Consider the following 9,233-nt stretch of genomic DNA (forward strand, 5'->3'; position numbering starts at 1 on the left):
GGAGACTGCTCTGACTGATCAAGATTAAAGAAGGAGAGCTGATCTGAGATAAAGTGCTGCTTTCTTTCGACAGCCACTTTGATTAGGCTATGAGAGGTGAGCAGGAACCAAGGAACAGTCCCTGAAGGTACTAACGTCTGCAGTGGTAATTGCAGCTTCTTTCATGTTGAACATCTACTGACAGACTCAGTTATGATTACCAAAATTATTTTTGTTTGTTAAATACCAGAATGATTAGATGCATATGTTTTGGAAAACTAAATCTTTCAAATCTTTAAAACCATCAGCTAAAAGCTAGTTAAAACAATTTGATTGGAAATAAAATGCTTCTTTGAAACAATAACCAACCAACATTAACTGTTGAATCCGGTTTACTCTGGATTCATCTAGTGATTTTTTTTTATATAGACGAACATATTTATGTGTACATGCTTGTAATTTTATTTATTTTATGTTTAAGTCATATATATGACTTAAACATAAGTCATATATGTTATGACTTATAACATATAAGTCATATATATGACTTATATATGTCATATATATATATATATATATATATATATATATATATATATATATACAGTACAGACCAAATGTTTGGACACACCTTCTAATTCAATGGTTTTCTTTTTTTTCATGACTATTTATGAGGCAAGAAATCCCACTTATTAACCTGACAGGGCAGGTTGACCTATGAAGTGAAAACCATTTCAGGTGACTACCTCTTGAAGCTCATCAAGAAAATGCAGAGTGTGTACAAAGCAGTAATCACAGCAAAAGGTTGCTACTTTGAAGAAAACTAGAATATAAGGGGTATTTTCAGTTGTTTTACACTTTTTTGTTTAGTGCATATTTCCACATGTGTTATTCATAGTTTTGATGCCTTCAGTGTGAATCTACAATGTCAATAGTCATGAAAATAAAGGAAACTCATTGAATTAAAAGGTGTGTCCGAACTTTTGGTCTGTACTGTATATGTATATATTTCACTTGGGAATTAATAAAGTATATTCTACTCTATTCTAGCTACAGATTATTGTTGTATGTCTTCTATGTAAAAGGTATCTAACCAGCAGATTCTACTAAATCTTCACTTTACTGGAATCACTGGTTGAACAGGTATGTGGCAACAGAGGAGAGAAAAACATTTTTCAACTATTTTTAATCAGATTAAAGACCCAGTGAGATCCAGACTTAGAGAAAAAAACGAGCTTCTGCATTCAGAGTTCAAAATCTTCATCTCCATTGAGAATGAATCCAAGTTACTTTGTTTTTTGTTTGTTTTTATTCAGCAATTACTGTAAGTAGAACAAACATAGAGAATAACTAAAGAAGCATTGATCTACAAATAAATAATCAGATAAGAGAACGAATAACAGCAACAAAAGTAAAACAACAAAAAATAACATAAAAAGTGACTAAAAAAAGAATTACTAAGAAAAAAGAAAAGCACGGAAAAATAACACAATAGTGTCACGACAAAAACAATGAAATATTATTTGATTAATCTAGGATCACAGATGTTTTGGGCAGAAGTGGAAAAGAGAGGGAAAGGAAATAAATGAATAATGAAATAAATAAAGGATAACTAGAAGAACACTCTTTATTAGACTCTCTCATTCCCCGGTCTTTGTTTCCACAGTGGCACTAATTCACCGATAATGAAATGGTGTAGAATTATGGAATATATTTTAATGAAATATTCAAATTGATTCTTATTTGTTGCTGATTCATTGATATATGTTGTGTGAGAAAGTCTAGCCATTGTGAGGTACTAATTTTTTCCCTATTTTTCCAGATAAGCTGTATTGTTTCCTTGGTGATAGTCAAGCAGTGGGTTTGGGTCTGTTTGGAGTTTAATGTTCAGTTCTTCTAGATTACCAAGTAAGCAGACAGAGAGGATAATGGGATGTTGTGGCCAGAGATCTGAGACAGTTTGGTGATTGTTTGTATTGGTGGACAGAGCCAGAATGTGTGGAGGTGGTAATCAGTGTGTGGAAATGTCTGATTGTGTAAGTCCCATGCTGAGCATCCTGTGCTGTGTGAGGTGAGTTCTATGGATTATTTTATATGCTAAAGTTTTTTTTTCCCATTTATTGATCAGAATTAAAATTGCTTGAAGACATTATATTTTATATAGTTTTTAGAGTGTTTTTGGCAACTTTGCAATTTCATTGAAGCGGTCTAGTTGTCTAAGGTTAGCATTATTGATGTCTAATAATGTATTGATGGCTTGTTTTAATTGGTTATATTGAAGAAACTGTTTCAGGTCAATAAGCTGTTGAAATGTGAAGAAGTTATCCTCATGGAAGATGTGGAGTGTTGTTCTCAAATGAGAAGAAAATGGAGTGGCAGATGGAGATGGAGTGGTGGTCAGAAAAACTTTAGACTTTGATTAATTTAATCCAAGACACTAAGGTTTGGTTAGAAAGTTGATAAAACCCTGTGAAGCACAACAGGAAGAAAATTCATCTGTCATCACCTGCCTGGACAGCTGCTCCCCTCTGACTTCTAATGCAGCGCCCACTTCTCATTCCACTGGGCTCATTTCAGTTTTATTTATGAAAATTCGATTCAAACCATATTTCATGTCAAGTCCGTAATGCATAATAAATGTTTTTCAGAGTTTTCACAGATTTAAAATATTTCCTTCAGAGTTACAAAAAGTTTTTCTACTGTGATTTAAACTTGCCATGAATGGTTGTTGAAAATTGGTGCAATGTCCAGCTCAAATGTTTTTAGAAGGATTTCCTGAAACAAACCTTAAAAAGTTCAGTCTTTTCTTCACCACTGACACAGATCTGAGATTGTCACCAACTTGAGGGAAGCTGCTGTTTTTCTGTCTTTTCTGCTCTCAGATCTCTGCATGATGCATGGCTGTATGAATTACAAGTTCCAAGAAGCAAACTGTGAGACATCTTTAATGATTAGTGATGTGTGCTCTGACACCAAAGCAAAACAGAAACTGTAAATTCATGTGCTTCTTTTGATTCCACCATGCTAAGCTATGTGACATGGTTATGCTTCTGTAATGGTTAAAGAAGCAGCTGCAGTTGTAGAAAACTTGCACACTCCGGTGAACATTCACCTAATGATTTAGCTTTATTTATCACTGGAATGTAAACCAAATATTTATAGTGTTTACTAAATAAATGAAAGAATGTCCAAAAAAATGTTTATTGTGTCTTAAATAACTCAAAATCATCTGAGAGATCCAGATCAGGTGCAGAATGCAGTTCTACTTCAGCGCTCATGCTTTTAGATGAGCCCACATTTTTCATAAAATTTTATAGAATTCATGCTGGATTTCAAAGAGCAACTACTCAAAAATGTTTGTGTTTTTGTTGATGACACTCACCTGTTTTTCAGTTAATTCCTATTATTTTTAAGTCAGTGTTTTCTGTTCACTTGGGGTTAACACTTCATTCTCTACCAGACAAAAACATTGTCAAGCATGTATTCCATGTTTGACAGGAAAATATTGGCTGCCACACCTTGCTGCTTGTCTATTATGCGACCTCCTCTGCTTGCCGGGCTTAGCTAAGTCTTAGTGGAAAAAAGAGAGAAGCTGAAACAAAAGCATCTTGCAATTTATGATGTTCAAAGCAAAACACTATGTGTTAAATGTGACAGAATTTTTTTTCTTGTACTTGAAACAAATGATACAGAATTTTAGTAGTGCAATTATCATCAAGTCATGTCAAAGCAGAGAACAACCATGCTAATGTCAGCCTATAGCCAAAGACACAATGTGAAAACATCAGCAGCAGGAGTTTAGTGGTAAATGGTCTATACTTGTGCAAAGCTTTTTCAAATCTGAGGACTTCAAAGCATTTGACACTACAATCCTTCATCGACCCATTCAGAGAGTGATGGTGGTGATCTACACTGCAGCCTCAGCTGCCCTGGGGCAGACTGACAGAAGTAAGGTTGCCATACCATTGGCGTCACTGGCCCCTCTGAGCGCCACCAGCAGGTAAAATAGGTGAATGTCTTGCCCAAGGTCACAATGGCAAAGTAACTGAGATGGACATAGTGGGGAATCAAACCAGCATCCCAATGGTTAAAGGACCAAAACACCTGAAGCTCAGTGTCAGATTGAATGAAGAGCATCTAAACATCAGCCTCAACATTCAAGGTTCGCCATAGATTTAGGATTTAGATGGATTTAGGTCTGGATTAGGCCATCCAAACACATGAATATGTGTTGATCCAAACCATTTCATTGTATCTATGGATACGTGTTTAGGGTCGTTTGTCATGTTGGGAGGTGAACCTCCACCCCGGTCTCAAATCTTCTGCAGCCTCTAACAGGGTTTCTTCCAAGACTCTTGGATTTACCTCCATCAACTCCAACCAGCTTCTCTCCCCACAGCATGATGCTGCCAGCACTATGTATTGTACTGAGCATTACTGTGTTACAGTCAGGCCTTAAAATTGACATTTTTGAAGTTTCAACCAATCAGAGCACCTTCATCCAGACATCTGCTGGGACTCAGCTTGAACGCCAAAAAACAAACAAACAAAAAAAAAAAAAAACACAGCATACCCCAATTCTAAATATGTTCATCTGGGATGAATAATTTAGTAAATGGACGTGAAAAAAGTAACATACACAATTATAGCTAGATTGTTATCTGTAAGAAAACGCAGCATTTTCTTTGCACTACACAATGACTCATAGCTTTGTGTTGGTCAGCACATAAAATCCCAATAAAGTCTAATTGGGTTTTTGTGGTAAAGGTTTTGGAAAGGCGTCCTCTGTGATTTTCCGAGATATAACGAGATTGTGAGTCTGGAATGACTGTAGAGGAATCTCAGCATTTGAAAGTGATTGGAAAAAGACCTCTGCCTATCTCATGCCGTTGTTGTTATGCCATGCTCTGGCTGCATTCAGTTGCATGCTATGTAGACAGAGGGGAATGTGATAACCAGTAAGGAATCCTAAACTCCTCCATATGCTCTGGACTAACTGCTTTCATCATGTGTGGCAGTCATAGCTTGATTCATGCGCAGAGCTGTCTGGTTAATTGGATCAGAGGTTCCACCAGATCTTATGACCTGTTAATTTGTGAGATCGGGATAATTGGGAATTGCATGAGTAATGACAGTCAGCTGTGGAGCGGGGGATATGGGGTGCCCTTGTTTCCAAGCCACTTCAGTGGGTGGGGCTGGTTTCCACTGAAATCTGGGCCAGAGACTAAACCATATTCCCACAATTAGTCATGAAAGTACAGGACAGTTTAATGGATCTGCACAGACATGAGAACCCAGCTCACCTCCAGACTTGCTTGGATTCATTTTCACTCAGGATTTTAACACCTGGGAAGGTACCTACATTAAATATGTTATATAAAACTAAATCAACAGGGAATTCCAACAATATTTTAAATATTTTAGTAATTCTAAGTGGCATAAAACAAAAGAAGTCTGGTCTGATTTAACTTCAGATAGTAAGAAAAGAAAGGTGTATGTAAACTTCTGGTTTTAGATGTAGCATCATATGTTATAGCTAGACATTTCAAACATATTTAAGGATTGTCTTTTTAAGTTCTGACTCCCTATGACTATAATCAACTGTTTGTCTGTGTGATGCCCACGGGTGTGTGCTCACAATAGAAAAAGGAGCATGCATTTCTTTGACGATGGGTTGTAGTAATGGTGTTTCACCAGTAGGTGGCGCATGGAGGCTCTGAGCTGCCTGTTGCTCTGCCGTTTTCTCATAAGCTGAGAGAAATTGGAGTATACACAGACTGCGTCTCCCGTTGTGCTCATTTCCATTTCCATTTTTCAGGTGAGAATAACCTTCAAGTTCGTTTTAATAAAGTACTTTTTTATTATTTGGTACCGTTCGAGAAATGTTTTAAGGAAATGCGTCAAAGTGTAAAGATATCGAAGAGTTTTGTTGTATTTCGGAGCCAGCAGTGGCTAGAGGGAGTAGCTAACATGCCGTGATGCTAGTTGGTTAGCACACTAGCGGCAGATAATAGCGGGATATGTAGATCAGGCTCCAGGGTTTATTTGTTGTTTTAAACAATGGTGAAAGGTTAAATTGTGATGTAATGCATTCACTTGATTAAAGTAGTTTGAATTCTAATATAGTATGCCAGTTTACAATAACTTTAGATACATGCCCATTAAATTATGTCACTGTGTGTGATTAAATATGCATATAAGGTACAGTGAATTGAAGGTGCATGTTACCTGAGGGAATTGGGACAAAATATGATGTTATTTGATTATTTTGGTTTAAGGAAAGCGAATGTTGATGTTTATGTCAATGATGGAATATGTCTAATATGTACAGTAAATTACTGAACTATAAATTGGGCTGATTGACAGTTAAATGAGCTGGTTTGTTCAATAAATAAGCGGAGAGAAATTGGAGTAGCCCGTGTGCTATTTCCATACATTTTTCAGCTTCATCTGCTGCTGACGAGTCCGGAACCCTGGTACCGTTACATTGTTACATAATAATGGGACATAATGGTGGGAGGTCACTATGGAAACAAAGATTCAGATGGAACCTTGTCTGGGAGCTACAGTAGGATTGTTTTTATTGCTTTAATGTAAGTGATAGGGTTAAGTTGTTCTTTATAATTATAACATTGCAACAAGATCACAAATATCTTTGTGTATAAAATATCTTCCTGCTACTTCATAGTCTAACATGGAAAAGCTGAGTTTTGTAAGGGTCACATTAACATTTCAGGCCTTTAAATAACTCAGAGAAAACATTATCACCGTGGTCCAAGGATTCTCCAAGATGGAAACATAACCTGGATGGACTTAATCTGCCAGAGGAATGCACCATTTGGGTGGAAGGAGAGGGAGCACAGAGGCACTGGTTAACTACTCTGAGCTGTGATGACTCCCAGTCAGATACTCCTGGTTCTGATGAACTAACAGAGGTTTTCCATGTGGCTCCAGATGTTTCTTCTCTCTCTCTCTCAAAAAAAAAAAAAATAATGTAATAAAAGCGTGGCTGTATTCCCAGAGTAATAATTAAGTTTCTACTCTTGAAGAATAATGGTGACCTAGTTCCACTGAACTGAACTGCTAAATGCTGAACTTTTTCTTTTTGTTTCTGCTTCCAATGTTAGAATCTTGGGTTGTTTAGTGGGTGTAGTTAATTTCTGTTCCTTTGTTCCTTTTCTTTAATTAGATCAGCTGTGTTTCTGTTTTTCTTTAGTTCAGTCCTTTTATAGTCATTGTAGTTTATTATCTTTATTTCTTGTGTCTAGTTATTTTTAGTTACTCTAGTTTAACTATGTTTAGTTTGCTTTATAGTTAGATGTCATGAGGTGCAGTGTGAGGTGGAGGTGAGGCAGACGCTTGTAGACCCAGGTAAGATGAGTAATGAAGGTTTAATGTTAAAATAATCCAGAATACACAGTTCAAACACTGGCAGCAAGGCTGAGCGGAAACCAAGGCTCAACGCCGGTAGCAACAGGTAACTGAAGGACAGGAAGACAGACTGGTGCATACGACAAGGACCCGACAGAGACACAGGTGACACTAAATACACAGGAGGTAATCAGGGAACGAGACACACTGGAATAATCAAGAGAGACGGGACAACACAGAGACTCAAAGACACAGAAAACTCTAAATAAATACACAGAAAACATAGATCGTGACATTAGATTCATTTCCCTACTCCCCTATGTACTCTACCTCAACCTCTGAGCCACTTTCTCTGTCTCTTCCTCTCTTCAGTCGGCCCCCGGGACTCTCACTCACACTGTAATCAGTAGCTCATCAGCCCAGGTTCTTTTGTTCATCATTCAGCCTCTCAGTACGTTAGCACCTTATTCTCAGTGACTCCTTGCTGGTTCTCTCGTCTACTCCCTCTATCTTCCCGTCTATTCCCAGTCATCTTTCTGGATTCCTATTTTGCTCAGTTCTGGTCCCTGTGTTCTTTGTGTTCTTCATGGTTTTGGTTTGTAAGTTTTTGTTCTTCATTTGTTCATTAAATTCAACAAAACCTGCTCTGCACCTCTGCCTGCTGCATTTGGGTCCACCAACAATCTGCACATCCTGACACCCAAAGGTTAGTAATTAAATAATTTATACTTAAGCAAAAAGAAGTTGATCTTTTTCACAATATTCTTTTTTTAGGTGTACTTGCACCATATTCTGTCATCATGTGAAGCCACAGAAACATTTAGAATCCTTCGAAAACAGATCATAATGAGAGCCACTTTATGAGCTAAAAATTGAAACATTTTCCCAGACCTTATGAAGAAAAAAATATTGCTATCCATACTTAATGAGAGAATTTAGTCATAACCAAAAGAAACCAATAAAACAGCATGTGTAGCAGAGGGAGGCACTGGTAACTTCTGTTATAATTTGATTTGTACTTTTCTGTTTGTTTTCCAAAGTAACAAAAAAGTGCTTTGAACACAGACTGAAAATACGTTTTATTGCATTGTGGAAAAACTGCTCAGTCTATCAACAAACAAATACATCACAGCTGAGGACATGATTGTTGTGTCAGGACCACAGACCCCATTGCAGAGACAGAAAGCCCCTCAGCTGAAACCAGATGTTTCCATGCACTGTTTAAAATGGGTTTGCTCAAGACTGCAGAATATATGTTAATGTAAAAAAACACAAACACTAAGGCCACCTTAGACAGAGGAAATTTGATTCAATTTTTAAGCTGCAATATACAGCTCAATTTCAGAATGCTGTGAAGTACAAAAGTGTAAGAAAAGAAAGACTCATATTTGAGTTTTGCAGGCATAGTAAACTCATTGTAAGAAAGGTAAGCTAAAAAGATTAATATGAAAATGGTGATCCTAATTCAATATGATGAAGTGAAAAGAGCAACACCTCAATTTTGAGTTAATTGTTAATGTAAAACTTAAAAAAATGATTTGGTACAAGTTACCACTGAGCACTCTGTATGCCCCCAGCTTGTTTCGCTTCTTCTACATTTTTTTGGATTTATCCCTTTGGATTTAGTTTTCTTATTTCCTTTAGTCAACTATTGACTTTCACCTGCTTGGCTCCTCCTGCATTTGGATCCTGCAATTCATTTTATTTACTTTTTCCTCTAAACACTCTTGAGAATGGAAGAGTTACTTTTCTCATACATACACAGATTTTCTTGAGTTATTTTTTGTACCTAATTCATTGGTTTCTATTCGTTGTGTATAAATTTGGTAGGACTTCCAAAGTTTGAAAAACAAAACCACATCGTAGTCAGAAACAGCAAAACG

At 36.8% G+C, this 9,233-nt stretch overlaps 1 protein-coding gene across 1 annotated transcript in view; it reads right to left on the minus strand.

The window, feature by feature from the left end:
- nlgn4xa (neuroligin 4 X-linked a) overlaps positions 1-9,233 on the minus strand; it is a 123,881-nt gene that overhangs the window by 46,398 nt on the left and 68,250 nt on the right. The gene's annotated exons all lie outside the window — the stretch shown is intronic.

Source organism: Xiphophorus hellerii, chromosome 24 (assembly GCF_003331165.1).
Source record: "Xiphophorus hellerii strain 12219 chromosome 24, Xiphophorus_hellerii-4.1, whole genome shotgun sequence".
NCBI classification, from domain to species: Eukaryota; Metazoa; Chordata; class Actinopteri; order Cyprinodontiformes; family Poeciliidae; genus Xiphophorus; species Xiphophorus hellerii.